This window comes from Ascaphus truei, chromosome 14 (genome assembly GCF_040206685.1).
Source record: "Ascaphus truei isolate aAscTru1 chromosome 14, aAscTru1.hap1, whole genome shotgun sequence".
Lineage (NCBI taxonomy): Eukaryota > Metazoa > Chordata > Amphibia > Anura > Ascaphidae > Ascaphus > Ascaphus truei.
Genome location: NC_134496.1, coordinates 30,987,714 through 31,009,132, shown reverse-complemented (window position 1 = coordinate 31,009,132; position 21,419 = coordinate 30,987,714). Strand labels below are relative to the sequence as shown.

General features: G+C 46.7%; 1 long non-coding RNA gene across 1 annotated transcript in view; it reads right to left on the bottom strand.

Annotated features, from left to right (window-relative positions):
* Nucleotides 1-1,972: 1,972 nt before the first annotated feature.
* LOC142465393 (uncharacterized) overlaps nucleotides 1,973-21,419 on the bottom strand; it is a 196,493-nt gene continuing 177,046 nt past the window's right edge. Inside the window, exon 5 of the long non-coding RNA XR_012787865.1 lies at nucleotides 1,973-2,067. This is a non-coding gene — a long non-coding RNA (uncharacterized LOC142465393). The remainder of the gene's footprint in view (nucleotides 2,068-21,419) is intronic.

The following is a 21,419-nucleotide window of genomic DNA, read 5'->3' as shown; positions in this document are numbered from 1 at the left end:
AAAGGTGACATTTATGGGCATGGCAAGTTATGGACATGGTACCACTCTGGAAGTGACCACTGGTTCCCACACTGCTCGACCGATCCCACAGGTTCCGGCTGGACCTCCTCTTGGTACACAGCTGACCGTTGGAATCGTCTGGTCTCAGTCCGACTCAGTCAGATCGCACCAATAATAGGTGCTTCCTCAGATCCCTTTTCTGGCTGCATATAAAAGATGATAGTCAGGAGGAGAAAAAGAACCCAACAGATAGCCCTCACTCACTGTGTTCTGCATGCATATAACAGAGTAAGATACGGATCTGTTTGTACACTTGTAAGCTTGGAGTTAGTGGGTGGTTAAAGTTTCCGTTTGTGCAGCATTGAGGGACTTTGTTTTTCGTGAGACAGTGACGAGGAGTCCTGCAGCAGCCAAAGTGTTAACATTTAGGAGCAGTTTGTTCGAGTCTGGGAGACGTTTGTATTGGTCAGTGTCAGAAGGTTGGAGCCTAATGGTCAGCTGGGCACGTTGTAACAAGGTAGGGTCAGCCACTTGCAGTAAGAATGTAGTAGATGTGGCCACTCTCACATAATGGCGCCCATTCATTTGGGGTTGTCTACAATTAGCAGTATGCTAACAAATCAACTAATTACCTAGCAAGCTAAATTGCATCTTGTTTAAAGTGTCAGTTCTTTGCAGGACAAAAGAGAACAAAGGACAGAGTCATAGGTTAAAAGGAGCTGATTAACATATTTATAAAAAAAATGCAGACATGTATACTGTAAGTATATTGAAATCATTTTTTTTTAACTTTACATTTCATTGGAAAACTAAAACTTTGGAGGTTTTCTTTTACTTAACTAATATCTTTTGCTGATAGTGACAAGGCAAATTACATCTTTGTTAGAAAGCTGATTACAATAATAGGCTATAAAAAAAAAACCTTATTGTTTGTTAAATGTAACTCATCTGCAAGCACAGAACAGCAGAGTTTCTCTTTTTACAATTTGAATCTGATGCTGTTTTTTTTGCACAAGCTTGGCAGCATCAAACTATGGGACAGATTCATCAAGGCTTATCCTGCCGATCCGACGTTAACTCCCATTAACGCAGGATCGGGTGCGTTAACCCGTAACAGAGCTGGATAAACCTGCCCCTATAAGAGTATTTCATATCTATAGTCTATTTCAGCTGCAAACCTTATTTAAAACAGTGGTTTTTTTCTTCCCTTTGTTAAATCTTGTGCTGTTTTCTGCTCCGAGGTTGTAACTAGGAAGCTTTTAATAGAGCTAAGATAACTGACGAGGCTTATGTAGCCCTGCTTCCCCCCTCTCTGGAAGATGTACGCTATCTACTGCTGTCTGTGGTGCGGTCATATCTGTGAGGGTCCAGGAGAGCTGAGTGGTCCGCGATGGTGTGGGGAACAGGACAGGCTTTTGGTGAATTCTACTTGCTTCTCAGGGTGTCAGCGCCTCCAGCTCAAGTGGGCTCCAGTGTTCCCAGAGACAGTCCCCACCAGAACAGACTTCTTTCACATCCCTGTCTAATAGACTGTAAACTCAGGCAGGGGTATACAAAAAGGGATGCTTTATTGAGACATCCACTGTGGATGGTATTACAGCGGATGCAGAGTAGATTGATCTGGGTCCCAGACCTCTGGATGGTGCTTGGCTCACTGATAGCATTGATTCCTCTGATCTCTCTCTCAGTCAGCCCATGAGTGACTGCCTGGCATGTCTCCCTCCCAGCTGGGAGGAGCAGCACACACCTCCTCTCCCAAGGAGGGGTGTAAGAGAACTCTCTATAATTTAGCACTTCCTCTCTCAGACACCAGAAGGGGAGGGCACAAGATCTGCACCACTATTGGCTATACACAGACCCTGTGTCACCCCACTTCTGCCACTCAGAGTCAGCATGGAGGGGGAGGGGGTGGGGTCAATGCCCCTAGGATAGCCTGCTACAGCTCTTGGCTACTAAGGACTTACGTGACGGGAGGCAGTCTGGACTGGTCATGCTACACTCTCCCCTGGGTAGAAAATCCCATGTCCTCACTGGGATGAATTTGGAGCACCATCCATCACCCTGGGCCTGCAATGCAATAACAGGTTACACATAAGAGATGGTACATCATTAACCAAATTACATGCACAGACAACAAGAACCCAAGTCATCCACTGGTTACAGCGATGATATATCTAACTCTTCCAACATTAAGAGTATGGGGTCACTAACGAGTGGCTCAGTGAGCTCCAAAAACATAGATTGTAAGCACCACGGGGCAGAGTCCTGTGCCTGCAAAATGTCTCTGTTAAGTGCTACGTAAAACTAGCAGCGCTATACAAGAACATGCTATTATTATTATTATTATTATCAGGCTTTTGGATGACCCGTCCCTCAAAATCCTTTACCCACACAGAATACACCTTAGGGGCACCAGGCTGCTGTCGGAGTTCTACTCTATCCATGAATATACAAGTCCCCACCAGCCACTCTCTCATTATGGAACATGTAAGGGAATCTTTAATGAATTCCTTGACACTAGTTTTGGCTGAGATAATCGGTAACGGCCAACTTGAGCCAATCATGCCGGTTGTCATCTATTTCTTCCATGATCGGTTCAGGTACATAAGGGAAGTCGTACCCGTGAGACTGACGGTACGGTTTCTTATTGCCCTGTCAGCTCGGCTAAGCCTTAATATCTTTCGGCCAGCTCCCTAGCCGGGTAAGACCCAAAACTTAAGCTCATTAGGGTCCATCTACTGGTATAGACTGGAGGGGGGCTAGGGTGTCTTAACTCCTAAATGTATTTCTTCCAAACGCTTACGGATGGCTTCAGCGAAGAATGAGCCATCCTCCCACCAATAATTCACTATGGGCCCATCAACTAGTACGAACCTGGTCCTATCCATGCTGGTGACATAGCCTTGGAACATAGGGTCCCACCACTTAAGGGGTTCCCCGGACAAAAGTTCAGGCCTCGGACTACTTGGCATGGTGCATACCTGGGCGGATACTCCTGATGTGTTAGATTGCTGAGATTGTGAGGACTCCCTGAAAGATCTGAAAGACCTCAGTGATTTAGACACTGATTTGCAAATGGGTACTGGTGGTTCTCCCTCTGAATCATCAGATCCCCCCTCCCAAAAGACCAATCCCCCAAGTCAGGAGATAGCCCAGGGGACACATCATCACATGGGAACCGGGAAAGCACAAAGGTGGAAGTGGTAGCAATAGCAATGACCTGGCAAGGGCATGAGTGAGTAGGGCTGGTGACTGGGCCTAGCAATGTCCATGACCTGTCCATATTGTGCGGGCTTACCACGGCCTCGTGGAGGTGCTAGCGGAGTGACCTCATGGGTCCGGTGACCCCTTCCCTTACAACGAGCCACATAGCAGGGATCATCGGCAGGGATCAGTCCCAGACTCACCACTGTTGGCACTATCTGTGGTTCAATAGGCTCCGGAGGCGCCACCTTTGTGACGCCAGTATGCTGCGACAGTCTCGCGATGCCACCGGACAGGCTCAAGTATGGCGGCGGCGATGACGTCACATGCGGCTGCACCAGAAATATGTCATCCTGCGGCACGCCAAACAAAGTACCACTTGGCTCCCCGTTCAGGTAGGCCACAGCTGCATCCTGTGAAGTGAAAGGAGCAGGAACCTCACCAGTCAGAAAGTAGGAGACGTCCTTCGATTCCTCCGCAGGCAGATCCTGGACAGCGCCGGCATCTTCCTAAGGCGTGGGACTCCTCCGGAGCTCTGGCCGCACCACGGCCTCCTGGACGGACGACTCGGAGCTGGAACGCTGTCGCAGGATGCAGGTAAGAGATGGTCTCTTCTCTGCAGGTCTCGCACAGGAGATGTCATCTTCTTCTGGAACGGGTAGGGACACCTCCGCCAGGACGCGATGTCGCGGAGATTCACTCGCCCGGGCGACCAGTGTATGGAGCTTGCCTGCTCCTGGGCCACCTAGGGAACCGCACATGACACCTCTGGGCCAGTCCACTCATCCTGCCGGTCGTCGGGCACAGTTGGCACAGGTTCCGGTTTGGGAACCATCAGGCATCTCGGCGCGTGAGTGTTGTTTAGGGCACATGGGCCCCGCGGTGCATAAATCAGGATAGGCCGCATGAGGGCCTGGCTGTAATCGGGCGCTGGTACCATTGGCACCGGACCATGGAGGCACGCGGGCATGTTGGTTACAGCACTCGGGCCCACGACATCCTCCACGACATAGAGGTCAGGGAAGACTGGAGAAGATGAGGCAGCAGGCAAAGGGATAGGGACCGCATTAGGACGTACCAAAAGGGCCGCACTGGCTGGTGTGGAGGCCCTGGCAATGGGTACAAATAGAGCAGGTGGCTCAGGGCTGGCAGGCCTCATGTAGTAGGCCTCGCAGTGGTGGCACCGAGCACTTAGGCTGACGTCGTCTCCGGGGAGCCAGCATTGTGAGCAGAGGCACCGCATCTGTCCGTTCACCCGGACGACTAGATAACCTCCGGGGAGACTATAGTTAGCGATCTCCAAGTCATCAATACTTTTGCTGGTAGCCATTGAGGTAGTATACAGAGAGGGTTTGTATAGTTATTCCTCACTCTTGCTCAGCTCCGTGGAACTGAGGTGGGTGCAGCAGGTTGCAGACTCATCCCAGATCAAGGGCAGGCTCATATTGGCTGGTTTGGTTTTGCTCCTCCCCTGGGTGGAATTTGGGGTAGGGCGGCGCGTGACATAGCTCCGGCTGAGCCAGTCACTTTGAGGGGCGGTACCAAGACTTGGGGCCAAAAAGCTTGCAACTGATGTTTGCAAAGAGCTTGCAACTTGACTTTGCATCCCATGCGGTCCCTTTTACTGTTGGGAGTGCCATTTTGGATACTGCAGAACATGCAGACAGGCGGTGGACGCCATTTTAGAAGCACACAGCACAGCACTTGAGAAATTAGGTACACAGGGTCTCTGATAACCCCTCAGGGGCCCATTCCTACTCTTAAAACTGCAGCACAGTCCATAATAAAGGTGCACAAGGTCCCTCACGGTAAACTGTAAGGGGCCCGTCCCTTTTTTTAGAACAAATATGGGGTTCACGCTCCCTGGATACATTTCCCACCGGGTGCGCCCCCAGAAGCACAATTCGTTGTGCGTTGGTACCTAAGGGCCCTCACGGTACACTGTAAGGGCCCTGGCCCATGTTCAAATAACAGAATGAAGGGTATACGCTCCCTGGAAACATACCCTCAGGGTGTGCCCCAATGTGCACAGTGCATCATGCACAGGTACACAGGGTCTTTTTGGTCCACTGAAAGGATGTCCTGTCCCTGTCTTGGATATGATGAAGGGTGTCTACGCTCCCCAGTAACATGCCCTCGGGTTACGCCCCAACACAGTTGTTTCCTAGGTAAGGGTGTAGGCAGCCCCCTCCCCGGTGTCGCCTCAGGGAGAGACTCCCCCTTTCCTTAACGCGGATGAGTGCCCAGGGTCCCTGGGGTAGCATCAGGAGCCCAGCACCGGCCTCTTTTACTACCAGCTGCCAAGTCTCTGAAAGCCTGCCCTGTTGCTGCCATCTCAGCAGCGCCTCCAATTGTAGCCCTGCTTCCCCCCCTCTGGAAGATGTACTGCTGGCTACTGCTGTCTGTGGCGCGTGCATATCTGTGAGGGTCTAGGAGAGCTGAGTGGTCCGCGATGGTGTGGGGAACAGGACAGGCTTTTGGTGAATTCTACTTGCTTGTCAGGGTGCCAGCGCCTCAAGCTCCGGTGGGCTCCAGGGCTCACAAGGACAGGCCCCACCAGAACAGACTTTTTCACATTCCTGTCTAATAGACTGTAGACTCAAGCAGGGGTATACAAAAAGGGATGCTTTATTGAGACATCCTCTGTGGATGGTATTACAGCGGATGCAGAGTAGATTGATCTGGGTCCCAGACCTCTGGATGGTGCTTGGCTCTCTGATAGCATTGATGCCTCTGATCTCTCTCTCAGTCAGCCCATTATGGCCTGCCTGGCATGTCTCCCTCCCAGCCGGGAGGAGCAGCACACAACTCCTCTCCCCAGGAGGAGTGTAAGACAACGCTCTATAATGTATCACTTCCTCTCTCAGACACCAGAAGGGGAGGGCACAAGGACTGCACCACTATTGGCTATACACAGACCCTGTGTCATCACCACTTCTGCCACTCAGAGAGTCAGCATGAGGGGGTGGGGGGGTAAATGCACCTAGGATAGCCTGCCAGCCTGTAGCTACTAAGGACTTACGTGACAGGAGACAGAGAGGCAGTCTGGACTGGCCATGCTACACGTATATCAACAAAAGAGCACTAAGCTTTAGCCCGCCGCAGCTCCCATTCATATGAAATGGAGTAAAGGCGTACACAAGCTTAGCACCGTGTTGTAGATCTGAGCCTGAGTTCTAGAGAGCTGCCTGTATGTGAAGCATCAGCAGAGGGAGCTCCTAGCAAATGTATAATGAGAAGAGATGAACAGAATAGACTAAAAGCGAGGGAGAGAAAGAGGAGGGAGTAGAGGGGAATTATATAGGAAGGAAAAAGAGCGTGTTAAGAAAAAATTTGTCAGAAATCAATATTAGCGGCAGAATTTTGGATACAAGTCAGATAAAATGAATGTGAAAATGTAAATGATATGAAAGTAAAACCAATCAGCTTTATTTATACAAGAAGTGCATTTCTAAGCATTTCTATTGCCCCTAAAAACGAACACTGGGGTTTGTATAGCGGTGCTGGGTACCTCCAATTTTAAAATGTTAATTTCTTTTATATTTTACACATTTTTAATATTTTCCCTTTTTCAAATATTACTATTTTTTTTGCCAGTTTCCGAATATCCCCCAATTTATTTATTTTTTGCCCGTTTTCCTTTTAGTTTTTGGGGAAAAAAATGTTTTAAACTAGTGGTGGACATTTTTCTTTAATCTCCACCAAATTCACAAATATTCTATCATTTTCACATCAAATTCGCATTTTTGGCAAAAATAAAAATCACCCCTCTCTACCCTCCTTCTCCTACTTTTGTTATAATATAGAACAGAAACTCGTGTGAAATAATGCACATGTTACATCATGCAAGTGTACAATGAGGGCTCTCTATGGATGTTTATAGAGTTAATATTCTAATGATTTCCATGTATTCCATGTCATTTGTCACGCGTCAATAGGAACAAAAATATAGGGAGCACACATTATAATGTGTCCGTGTTTCTGTTATTCTGCACCTATTCTGCCAGGTTTGAGCCGGTTAGGTAAACCTCCCTGGTTAGCGCAGATGTAAGAAAGTTGACTTAACTAATTTCTTGCAACAGTAATTAAACATGGAGCAGAAACCTCCGTGTGTTAAAACATCTCACTCTTGGTGGGTCGCGTCCTTGTAGTAGAACCATAGTGAACTAATGACAGTGACGTGTTTAAACGGTTAAATGTAGGTGTTTTTTCATCTTTTTGTAAAAAAAAAAACCCCCAAGTGAATGGGATAAAGATTGTATTTGATAAATCCTCCACACCAGTTTCTCCCCAGATTTGCAGCAGGGGGAATTAGTGTAGATAAATTCACCCATCCTGTGTCTACATCTGAATGATCCATCCATCATCAATTAAACAGATGAGAATGTACCACTATAAGTATCTGATAATACAGATACATAGTCACATTATTCACAAAAAAAACAAGTTAGTAGAAGTGTCACTTGAAGGAGAATATAGGCCCAGAAGCTTGGAATGTTAACCTAAATTGATGTCATGTTAATGGTAACGCTTATCTGCTAAAGAAAAAAACGTAATGTTAACCCAGATTTACGTTGCTTTCATTTGTTCGGCCGTTAGTGATACTGACGTGCAGATTATATGCAAAAGGGGACTTCATATTACGTTAGGCCACACCTAAACCTGGCGTTACTCTAGACACGGAAATAGGGCTTTTATAGGGTTTGGATGGGTGTAACACCACAGTTATGTAGGATTTAACTTGTATAGCGTTATTTCCCTCTCCTCTTTTACGTGAGGTAAAGCCCTATATCAGGGTCTGGATTGGAGTAACGCTAAGACACACTTACTATCACGTTATTGGATGACAACACAACATTGTGCTGCAGTAACGTGGTGTTAAGCCTGTGCTATTGAGATGTAGTACGGGCATTGTTTTTGCATACAATTAGCTTTGTGGATATGCGTTAACCTCAGAAAAATTGGGTCCATTCCTGTTTTTGATAACGTTATGTTAGGAGCTCTGATTTACCATAACTTAGTGTATCTTGTAAAAGCAGCATTTATTCTGTGCTGCCCCCAATTTGCAGTCAAGAACTGCCATTGAATTAACTTGTCAGTAGCAGAAATGACAACCTCTAAGGGACTTAACAAGGGAGATCTCTGTATTAAAAACAGCATTTTAAAGGTGCAACTACTGATTTGTTTTAATTAGTGAGACACAGCTGAAATAAAGGCGACAATGACGCTGAAATCACCGAGACTGCCTCCAAACCCGTGGACATGCCTATGGTGGGGAGAAGTCACTGAAAGAACCGGGAAGAGAAGAAGAGGGAGAAGACAAAATAAAGGTAGAGAAAATCGACAGAGAAAGAGATCAGAGGGGAGAGAGGGAGGTAAAATCCAGACCTGATTTATCTTCTCCTCTGGTGGCAAGAAGATAAATACACATCATACCAAGCGGAGGGGGAAAAAAAAAAAAAATAAGAAAAAGGAAATCGGGCCGTGGATTCAGTTTCCCGGCCGAGTGCTGGGGTAAGATTCATAGCTACTTCGTACACGGAGAGAAATATGTTGATTCGGAGGATCGTTTATCTTGCATGTATTTTCGCCTATTTGACTTCCAAAACTTGAATGCATTTGTTGCTAAATAGGAACGCTTCTCCCCAAAGGGAACTTTCTCTTGCGCGCGTATGCGCAGCGCTATAAAACTGTGACAACGCCATCTGTTATCGTAGGACGGGGAGGGGAGCGAGGGGAGAGAAGGGAGAGGTGTCACGTGGTGAGTAGAAAAAAAGAGAGAATGTTATTCGGCAGCTGGGTACAGACGATCTGAAAATATTTCAGCGGCAGAGGAATATTGTGTTGTTGTAAGGGAATGTTTGACTCAACAGGGTTTTATTGAGGTTGAGATACTGGTCAGGGCTATGCACCATGTCACCCTACCGCACCTTACGCACGCTTACTGGGCTAAAGAAAATTACATCTCCCATTTTTATATACTTAAAGAAGCCTGCATACTAAGATTACATTTACAATTATTGTGTGCGTCAACATTTCAGTGCTCAAAAGTAATGCAAATCTTTATAAAAAAAAAAGTGCATTGTATGTTTGAAGGCTTCATGCATATGACGCATTATTTGTGGTTTGACATGATTTTTGACGCATCGCGTCACGTGGAATGATGTGCATTTTTTTACATTTCTAACTGTTAGCTAATATATTAGTTATTAATGTAATATTTATAATATATCTAGCTCCTATGGGGACTATTAGTTAGTATAAGGGGGTTAACAGCCTTAATAGGTTAACTGTGTTACTCCCCTCCCCATCATGTGATGAAAGTTGACTTGAAGAAAGGATACCTACTCTCCATTAGGTCTCGTGACCAGTGATATAATATGGAGATGGGAGGGTGTATATAGCTTTCTAGAACCAGGTTCCTGGGAGTAACAGTTGGAGGAGCCTCACTGTTAATGAAGTAAATATGTTTCGATATATAGGAATGTGTACTAAGATTGATCTGTCCCTGTTTGTTATTTTATAGTTAGGGAAAGTGCCCTACCCAGATAGCGTCTGTAGCAAGTGCCATGGTGAATCTATTTATTCTGATACGAGGAAGCCTATGCCCAAAAGCGGTTCCCCAGATAAGAACTTTAAGCTCTTTACCAACACAGAGCCCGGTACGCAAGCAGCAGCAGCACCTGTAGTCAGTCAGTCAGTGTCTCTCTCTCTCACACTCTCACTCTCTCGAAACAACAGGGGCTAGGGAGCTGCTTGCACTGCTTTATTAAAACAGCAGCTCATTAACTAGTCCCCAGGTGAGGAGAAAGGGTAGAAGCCTAGGAAGGTGATGGGTCCTAAATACCTTCCTTCAAGCACTTCACCTTTGCTACATCACATATGCCCCCCCCCCCTTTGCTCATGCGTGGTCAGGTGAGCAACTGTACAAAAGGTGTACCCCTGGGATAATGCATTTTCATTCCCATGTTTGGAGCCGGCCCTATGGTCTACTGCAGTGGAGTGCAAACTTTTGCTGCTGCGCCCCCCTGCCTTGCCGCCTCTGCTGCTCGTGCCCCCCCCCCCTTACCTTGATGCAGCATCAAATGACTCGGGGTCATCTGATGTCACGTGACCCGCTGATGCTGCGTTGCCATGGAGATGAGTCCTAAAGTCGTCAGAATCAAGGTAAGTTGAGGTTGCAGAGGCCTCACGTGATCCCACTGCATTTAATTTAAATGCCTTGGGGAAGAGTGCAAGACCTCTGCAACTGCCGCACCCCCCCCCCCCGGAAAAATCTGCCCCCCCACTTTGCAAACCCCTGTTCTACAGTAAAATGGAACATTTCAAGACTTGGGAACCAGCGAGACACTCGGGCACCACCCTAAAACCTACAGAGCGTAATCCCAGTGCATTTGGTCCGAGTTCAAAGGGCAAACCACTGCTACATGTCCCAGTTCATGGCATTTATAACACTCTATGTAGGTTCCGGAACTGGGCCGGGGTTTTTTCTCCAGTCCATTTGGAGTTTTTGGGAGTGTTATTCCCCCTATGGGCTCTGAAACCCCCTGGTTCTTTTGTAGACTCTAGGAGTTCTTGCAGCCTTCCAGCCCGAGGAACGGTCTTACCGGGTTTCCTTGAGTACAGGGGTTGGGTAACCCAAATAACCATCGGGACCTTGACTCCTGGACATCTCCTCAGCAGTGAAGTGACGTTCCATCAACGTGACCAGCTGCTCAGCATTTTTGGGATCACTCTGCCTGACCCACTTCTGGATGGTATGAGGGAGTCCCCACAGGAACCGGTCTATGAGTCCCGTTCTACGATTGTGGCAGGCGTACAGACATCAGGTTGATGCCACTTCCATGTGGAGTGTATCAGGTCATAAAGCTTTGAGCGAGGATCCTTTTCCATTTCATAGCGCAAAGTGTGGAACCGCTGGGCCCGGACAGCTACAGTAACACCTAGCCTTGCCAGAATCTCAGCTTTCAATGTGACATAACTTTTAACTTGTTCTGGCTTCAAATCATAGTAGTTTTTGGGGGGAGTCACCCACCAGGTAGGGAGCAAGTATTCCAGCCCATTGCTCTGCTGGCCACCCTACCCGTGCTGCCATATGCTCAAAAATAGACAGGTACAACTCAACGTCATCGTCTGGGGTCATTTTCTGTAACAGGTGAGACTTTCACTGATGGCCGACCTGCAGGACTCCCCCAGTCAGAGAGAGGTAATTCTCTATCCCATTGCTTGCAGTTAATGGCGTAAGAGGTGGTTAGCCTGTTGTTGCTCTTCTCTTATGGACTGTTGTAAGTACAGAAATGGTGAAGAAATAAATGTGAACTAGCGCTAAAGTGTAATACACAGTGTGATATTAAAAATCTTATAATAAAGGATGGCTGCCCGGTGATACTGCCAGTACTAACAGAATAAACCAAAATAAAGAAAAACCTGGCGCCAAATAGTCAGTGGAATGTCCTGTACTCCTCAAGAGATCCGCACACTTGCTCGATCGAGCAAGTGTGCGGATCCCTTGAGGAGTACAGGACATTCCACTGACTATTTGGCGCCAGGTTTTTCTTTATTTTTGTTGTAAGTACAGCGCCACCTGCTGTACCAGTAATGCAGTACTCTCTGCTTGTGTTTTTGCATAGACTGCAACATTCTCACTTTGTAACTTTGACAAGTGCTGCAAAACCCTGCATTAATGCAGCTGTATTTTCAGTTAGGCTCCGCTGCAAAATAGCTGTATTCTCTGCCTAGGCATGATGTGCTGCCCTAATGTATTCCTCCATAGCTTCCACTTCTCAGTGCCTTTTAGAGTACCTGCATCCTCCACCAATTGTGACAACTCAGCCACTTTGCAGGGTCTTTTCTCTCAGGTGAAAGATTAGAACTGGGGGGTCCTCCAGAACGGAACCGCACTATTTTCAGCTCCCGAGACCTCCCTTGGTCCCGAAATCCTTACTGGTGATGTTACCGGTAATACTTCCTGCTTTTTAAAGGGGTTTAAATGTCTGTCCAATAGGAAGCTACAACTAATGATGTCGCAGCTTCCTATTGGCCTGACATTTGTCAGTCATTTTGTTTCTCCTGAGGGAGATTTAAATCCAGTAACTTCCCTGGTAAATATATCGGGAACCCAGGGCTACCCGGAACTTAACATAGTGGCATTTGGCTCATAGGGACCCCCGGTTCCTACCCTGTAAAAAATGGGGGCAAAAAAACGAGTATGAACTTAAAATATAAGGTTTGTGTGTGTGTGTGTATATGTATATATATATATATATATATATATATATATATATATATATATATATTTATATGTTATATAAAGTCACTAACATTCAGCAATGGTAATGTTTATTTCCATTGTACAAACTGCTTATGCTGCATCTCCATATAACTTACATGCAATGATGTGCTCCCCATGTAATTTCATATGCTCTTATATCGTCTCTGTAAGTGTAATATATATCGTAACACTTTATATGTCAGCGTTGTCTAGTGTAACGTTCCAGGAGCTGCAAAATAATACTGTCCTTATAATTCCCCCTCTCATGTTTCATGTAGTGCTTTGTAAAAGCCTGTCTGGCCATTAATAATGTTTTTTATTTCTAAATTCTATTTAACATAACGCATGCAACTCAATATCGAGAGAGACATGCTAAACTTTTGTGAATGTTCGAGAAATCGGCAGACATAGTTTTTGTTTAAATTAGAGATTAGAGATCAAAACACCAGCGAAAGTGCCCACCCGAAATATACAGTATACAGTATATATAATATATAAAATATATGTTAGTGTATTCTGCCTGTGCTCACATATGGATGTGAAACTTGGACCCTAAAGGCAAAGATAATTCAGAAGCTTCAGGCAACTCAGAGAAGTACTGTATGGAGAGATGTATGCTGGATTATTACCCGAAGAGACAGGAAAAAGAATGAATGGGTTTGAAACGAAACAAAAGTCGGTGACATTATCACAAAAGTGAAGAAATTAAAATGGCGGTGGGACGAAAATACAAAAAGAAGAAGAAGGAATGACCATCGCTAGACAGGATGGTACTCAACTGTAGTCCAAGGGATAACAAAAGACAAAGAGGACAACCAAAAATAAGATGAGGGGATGAAATCAGAAAATTTGATGGAGCAAGGTGGAAAAGAGAGACTTGCAACCGCAGTATCTCGAAGCTCATTGGGGAGGCCTTCAGCCAGCAGTGGATCAACAAGGGCTGAAGATGATGATGATTACGATATAATTACGCACTGTAAATTTTGGTGGGGAATGTGACCGCTCATCACATTTGCTTGGAATTATCTTGCTGCATAGACCACGTACAGTGCACAGATTAACAGAAACAAACTATTTGTCTACAGGATTACCACACACAGAAGGTCCACCGACCTCCAAAAAAGAGCCAAACCAGCAAGGTCCCCACAACAAACATTACACCATTCCGCCATGCTGCAACGATAGTGCCAAATTTGCGCCCACAATACTGACACTTCTCGTACCCTTTATCCAACGGATACATACCACTGGACAATGAACCCCCCCAATAAACCCAAATACAGGGAGGGAGGGTGGGTCTTCTTCCATGCGGTTGTCTGTAAAGAGATGCTGGAACAAGGTAGGAGATACAATATACAAGCATACAAGTCCCACCTCCCCCCACTCCCCCTCAGACAACCCAGCACCTCATACAGTATCCTGCTAACATCCCATCCCCATTAACCCCTAACACCCTTTTAGAGGTGTTTGGGGTTAATGGGGATCTGTGTGCTGAATTGATAAATCTGCCCAATTCCTCCACAAAGGCCAACATTGCATTATTTATTTTCTTCCTTGACCTCTAAATGACCTGAAATTCCTTGCCCCCTGCCCCACTAATCTGGGGGAAAATTGTCACCACACCAGGAATGGGTTATCCAGATGCCACAAAAACTGGAAGATATCTTTCTCATAGACTTCATCAATTCCACTTCAGTCAAATCATTACCCCTGACATGTAATACCTACACCCTCTGTACCCCCACTAATTCTTTCTTAGCCAACAACAGCGGGAGTAGCTGCGACCCCCACAAATGTCTCTTACCCCACCAAGAAATCTTCACTCTATCCCGGTACAAAACCAACTGACTCCGATACGCTCTTTTTGCTGCTCTCTTTGCTGCCCAATGGACGTACGAACTGACACATATCCAAGCCTCAATAACCCGAACACCTGTATGACAAACTAAACAATAACATACAAATTGCTCCTGCACCGAGGATAGCCTCACATAGCTCTTGTAACATTTTGAATCCTATCTACCCCCACACTTTATGATCTCCTCCCCCAAACCTAACCACGCTGCCCCAATCCTAAATTAGTGAAAGATGATTCTCCCGCCTCCTAAAATGTAAACGTATCCAAGACCCTAATAAATTGAAAGCTAGCTAAGGGAGACCCAACCTGATGCAGCACAAATGGACCCCCAACTTTAGGCCTCACTTCCACGAGCTCCACGGCTAACTTAACAGAGCTGATTGGACATCCCTTCAATTCCCCCAACAACATCCACTTACCCTTACCTCCCTGATATGTCTTAGACCTCCTAATCAGGAAGCGAACTTGACCTGATTCCAGCAGGACCTTCTTCCCCTCTCAAATCCCGTTACCCCTTTTTAGAGACCACCACCAGCTCACTTAAACTCATGGGCCAGAAGAAAGCCAAAGCAAATGACAAATGAAATAATCAGGCTTCAGAATCTGAAAAAAAGACCACCCTTGTCCTTCCCACTATGCTCTCTAACATAGCTGGAGTGATGGGATTCCGGCATTCCTGCTTACCTGTCTGCGTCTTTAACTCCACTGTCATCTTGTGCACCATAAACACTTTTGTCACATCCTTAAACATGTGTAACTTTAAAAAAAAAAAAGGACAGACCCACTAAATATCGCTCCATACTGGCACCCGACATGCGATCACCTCTCTTGACCAACATAAACTCGATCAACATCTCCCCTCTATCCCAATACCTGTTCCAATCCCCCCAAGCCCTGGCATAACTTGCTCACGTACCCGGAGCCACTGAATTCTGCACCAACTCCTTTACTCTGCCATTACCAGATTCCAAAGTCCCTTCGGCAAAGTTCCCCCAGTAGTCTTGCCTCCAGAGCCAGCCTCCTGAACAGTGAAAACTGAAAATGAGACAAAGCATTCGCGACACTGTTCTCTACCACCGGGAGATTCCTTGCCCAGAACCAGATGTTTCTCTCCAGGCACTGCAGCACAAAGACCCTTAGCTATCTCACCACTCAAGGGGAAGATGACGATATTCCATTCGCTACCGCAACCACCTCCATGTTATCTGACCTAAATATCATCTCCCTATTTTCCAAGGATTCCACCCACACCTCCACTGCCACCTGTAGTGGAAATATTTCTAAAATGGCGAGGTTACCCATTAGGCCAGACACTTCCCACTTCACGGGCCATTTTTCTGTGCAAAAATGAACCCCAAAGTAAATTTCAAAACCAACTGACCTGGACGCATCCGTGAACAGGTCAATCTGCCATTTCTCCCCCGGCCCCCTTAATGCCCAAATCCTACCATTGTAACTGCTGAGGAACACTTCCCATATCCTCCAAATCCTCCCTAATCCCCTTCAATATTTTGATCAGTTGGTGAGGGGATCTGAACTGATGCCCTAGCAAAAGCCAATCACTGGCAAAAGACCCTTCCCATATGGAGCAACCACGTCGCAAAATGAAGGTGACCTAGCAAGCACTGATAATCTTTCAATGGAGCCTTCCTTCTACCCTTAAATTCCACAATTAACCCCACCAAATTGACCAGATTATTTTGCGGACCTGTACACCATCTCAACCGGATCTACCTCAATCCTGAGAAAACTAAGACATGTAGACTTCTCCGACTTATTCTTGGCCAATGGGACTCCGAATCTCCCCATAACCTCCTGAAACTCCCATACCAAACGCTGACAAGCATTAAAACCTGCCCTGCCCATAAAGAGGAAGTCGTTAAGATAATGCAAAACTCCACCCAGTCTAGACACATCCCTCACTGCCCAATCCAGGAATGTCTCAAAATAAAAAAGCAACAACGAGCAAACCATCGGGAGACATATATCTACAAAAAAGGTCCCATCCAGTACACAGCCTAATAGATGGAAACACTGGATGCACTGGTAATAGGCGGACCGCAGATTCTATGTCCACCTTAGCTATCTGTTAAAACCTACACTCCCTAACCATCTTCCTGGCCTTGTTGAATGATGGATATTGTACACTACAAAAATCTTTACTAATCCTGTTGTTTGCTAACAATCCCTACAGGAAGGAGAGGTTGTGAATCAGCTGAGACACCCAATTGCAGCATCCAGAAGGGGCCCACCATCCTTCCCAACTTGGCCTCCCTAAAAAGCTTGGCCCTTGCTATTTCCATGTCACAGAGAGCGACTGCGGGGCTGGAGTCCAATGGCTGGAAACGACTAGCATACGGGTAGCGATGGTGTAGAAACAGGCAAAGAGGTGAGGGCTGGCGGCAACCAGGTAACGGTGGTCAGAAAACAGGCAGAGGTCAGGGCTTTTCGGCAAGCAGTACAAGCAGGTAGCGATGGATAGGAAACAGGCAGATGTGAGGGCTGGCATCAAAAAGGTAGTGACGATCAGGAAACAGGGTCAGGGCTCGTGGAAGGTAGCGATGGTCAGGAAACAACCAGAGAGGTCAGGGCTATCAAGAAGCAGGTAGCAATGGTCAAGAAACAGGCACAGGTGAGGGCTGGTGACAAGAAGGTAGGTATGGCTAGGAGAAAGGCCAGTCCGGGCTGGTGGCAAGCAGTTAGCAATTGTCAGGAAACAGGCAAAAACTGCTTGTGGCAAGCAGGTAGCGATTTTCAGGAAACAGGCAGAGAGGTCAGGGCTGCCAGGAAGCAGGTAGCAAATATAGTAAGGTCTGAAGGAGTCTGGTACACAGCAACAGTACTGAGCATTAGACAATCAGCAGACATAGAGACTTCTCTGCAGGAATAGCAGCAAGCAAAAGAGCAATCCTGGTTACAGACCATAACAACTACAGGCTGGGAGCGAGAGAAACCAGCATTTAAGACCTACCAGGGACATCCCTGACACCACATGTGTTTTCGTCCAAGGATTTTAGATTCCGCAGCCAAGGGGCCATACCTATGACGCTCACCAGCATCATTCCCTTTCGCTGCAACCTCTCTTGCTGCTCCACACCACCCACTTGCCTTTCCTTTCTTGAAACACTAGCTAGCCACATGGGCACCACTGCAGGTGTTGCACTCATGCTTGAATCGGCAGCTAGGCCCCACTTACAGTAGCCCTCATTAAACTGCCAGACAGGGCCACTGACAGGGGGGGACAGCCGGGACCAGTGTCCCAGGCCCAGCGGCTGCTGGGGGCAAGACAGCCAGACAAAGCAGTTGGGCCCGACCTCTCATGGCCACCAGGCCCAGCTCTCCCCAGCTGTGGGCCTCTCCCTCACTTTGTCCTACGCTTATGACATCAGCGTGTCACCGGGCCTCCCTCATGCTGGTGCGCGTTGGAAGCTCAGCCCAGCATACTTCCGGCGCGTGCTGACGTCAAAGAAGTCCGGCGTGCGCCAGAAGCTCGGCGTGGGACAGAGTGACGGAGAGGCCTGCAGCTGGGGAGAGCCGGGGTCCGGCGGCTGGACAAAGCAGTTGGGCCCAACCTCTCGTGGCTCCCCGCAGCCACCGGGCCCAACCAGAAGCCTGACACCTCTGACTCCAGCCCCAAGGTAAAGGTTTATATGTATTTGTTAAAAAAAAAGATTATATGTATTGAGGTCTGATCAGACAAGAACCGGTGTGTTAATCATGGTATAACCATTGCCAAAAGTACTAACCGCACCCGATGTTGCTTAACTTTGGTGATTGGACGAGAACCGGTGTGTTCAACAGGTTATAGCCGTTGCCAACAAAAGTATTAATATTGTGTTATATAAAGCAAAGTGTCAGCTCATGATTATAAGATCGCGATGTGGTTGTACTGTATTAAAAAACTGACAAATTGGGTAGATGATATAATATAAGTATTATAAGTATCATCATACTGATCGCTACAGCAAAGTGTGGGATACTATTGTGAGTGATGATACTGCTGATCAACTTGCATTCCGGGAAGAATTTTTAAACAGTCTGACTCCAACCGAAATCCCTCTTCATGAATTGAAACTTAAAGTAGGAGCCGTTATCATGCTCCTTAGAAATGCCATTGAGAGGACTATATAATGGTACGAGACTTACTGTTACTAGAATACAAACACACATAATCTAAGCAAAAGTGATCAGTGCAGCAAATTCAGACACAGTTCCTATTCCAAGAACCCCACTCATTCCATCAGACACAAATTTACCATTCAGTTTCAAACGAAAACAATTTCCCATGCAATGATAATCAATAAGCCACAAGGCCAATTGTTTGCTAAAATATGCCTTTACCTACCTAAGCCTGTTTTGAGTCGTGGACAATATGTTGCTCTATCAAGAGTTAGTTAGTTAGATTCACTTAGTGTAATGTAGGAAAAGAACCCAGAAATTAACAATTGTGTCTTAAGAGAAATCTTTGATTAAAAAATCTAAGTTAAAAAATAAATGCGCAAATGTTTAATTAACCTTTAAGATCTGCTAGATCGGCGTATGTTAAGTCGGGTACAGCTAGTTATGATTTAAAGCATATCGATAATCAGGGCCGCGGATGGGGGGGGGGGGAGAGCCAGGTCAGTTGTCCCGGGCCCGGCGACTGCGGGGGGCCCGGCTGCCGGTCCTCTAGTTGCCGCCGGGCCCGGCTCACCCCCAGCTGCGGGCCTTACTCACTGACTGTCCCACGCCAAGCCTCTGATGCTGGCGCTCGCCGGGCCTCTCTGACGTGCTGGGCCTCTGTGCCGGAAGCAAGCTGAGGAAGACGGGGGAGAGTGAGACGAGAGCGGGAGTATAAGAGAGGTGGTGAGGGAGTGAGTGACGCAGGGGGGAGAAATACATGCAAGGCGGGGAGGGATTGAGTGAGAGTGGGGTAACCGATGGTGGGGGGGAGAGTGAGGAGGGGTGAGTGAGGAAGAAAAGGGGAGAGAAATACACAGGAAGAGGGGGGGAAATGGAGGGGGCTCATGAGGTGTGAAATGGGGGGGCTCGCAAGACCGCTGACATGGGGGACACGGTCATAGCTCTAGTCCTGGGCCCTAGGAAAGTTTTCTGCGGTCCTGTCAATAATGATCAACATAGATACAACATGAGAGACTTAGCACATAACTTCAGAGGGATTCCTGTAATCATAGTCTGGAGCAGGGGTGTGCAAACAGGGGGCGGCGCACCCCCCAGGGGGGACATGAGATTTTTCTGGGGGGCGCGGGCGGTTGCAGTGGCCCCGCACTCTTCCCAAGGCATTAAAATGAAATGCTGGGGATTGCGTGAGGCCTCTGGAACCTAAACTTACCCTGCTTCAGACGCCGTCTGGAAGCGTCTCCATGTCAATGCGGTGTCAAATGACGCCACTGGGTCATGTGCCATGATGTCACATGCGCGTTGGCATAACACTGCGTCAAATGACGCTGTGGGTCACATGGCGTGACGTCACAAGACCCTGCGCGTCATTTGATACCACACAGAGCGAAGGGGGGGAAGCGCAAGCACTGGAGGAAAAAAACAAAGCGCACAACGCTCATAGTGCATTAAAAATTATATTGACATAAACAATAAATAAGGTGAGTATTGTGCGTACATCAAGATAGTTTTAAACAAGCATTTTCGGGATATTGTTACCCAAACACCACGTGGAAGCCGGATCAGATGTCCTCGCATGTGTGTGGAAACTGGTTCCTTGGACACCGGTTCCTGTTCAGGTAAGTATGGAGTCTCTGATAGTTCTTGCTCCCATAAACGAATCAACACGTTTGCAGCTCTACCAAAGGTTGCTGCTACAAGCGGAGCTCCACGCCAGCTGAGATCCTCTCTCTCCCCTCCGTTTAGACACTTCCGGATTGGTGACGTCACCGCGGGGTTCTCGCCGATATTGGCGCCGATTTCACTGGGTCAGCTCGCCGTACTGGGGCAGTACAGTTGACCTCCGCATGAAACTTGAACATGCGGAGGAAGAAACTCTGCTCCACTTGCAGTACCGCACATGGAGTCCGCCGAGTCCCTGAGGAAGCTCCATAGCTGGAGGGAAACGTGCGTAGGGCACGTAGTGATGTTGTAAGACTCCTACTTGGAAGTCTTTTTACTTTAGCTTGACGATTTTACAGCTGACCAGCTGTTACATCACCATAGGTAGATTTATATCTTGGGGCTCACATACTGGCACTATCCTGTTGTGCCTGTGTTTATGTGTGTGGTGCTTAAGGTGATTACACCTGCATCTGTGTTTGTGTTACATTGGTGCAGGGTTGGTCTGTGATAGTAGGATTGTCCACACTGTAACCTGATTACTAAGGGAGTTCCCTGTCCCTGATATACACCTCTATTAGATTTTATCTGAGGTCACATTACACCTATGGTAGTAACTATGCACCTAACCTGGTATTATCATTATATGGCATTTCTTGGTGCAATTTAGCTCTGGTTCTAGGTGGCTTACGCATACCACTGCTGTATCTGCCTTGTATTTCCTAGATCATTAGTTTAACGTGCTATTTAGTGGTTACTATTTAGGTCAGGTGACAGACAGTTCGGCAAACTTATTTTTAAATTTTGGTTACACCTACATTATCGGTAATATATGTTTTATGTAATGTCAATAAAGGTTATATTTTATATTAAAGTGGTGTGCATTTAAGTGAATTCTCTATTGAGTGCACTGCCTTGTGTGCTCTATATTTTTCCTGACTTACAAGAAAAAAGCAAAGATCTTCAAATTAGATCTAGATACAACAACTTGAGACAATGGGGCATTCCGGAAACGGTCTATGCACTAAAACCATATTTAAAACGCCTGTTCACCCAGCTGATGCCTGAAGTGGAACCAGATTCCTTACAATTGGATAGAGCCCACAGAGCACATAGACCAAAGCCAAAACAAGGCAATCCCCCTCATTATGTTTTAAGAAGAATTCATTTCTTCTGTAAAAAAAGAAGCCATTTTAAGATAGGTCAGACTTCAAGACAAGATAACACATGAAAAGGTCAACTTTCAGATCTTTCAAGATATCTCCCCTAATATACTTGCAAGATGTTGAGACATCCCCATTGCAC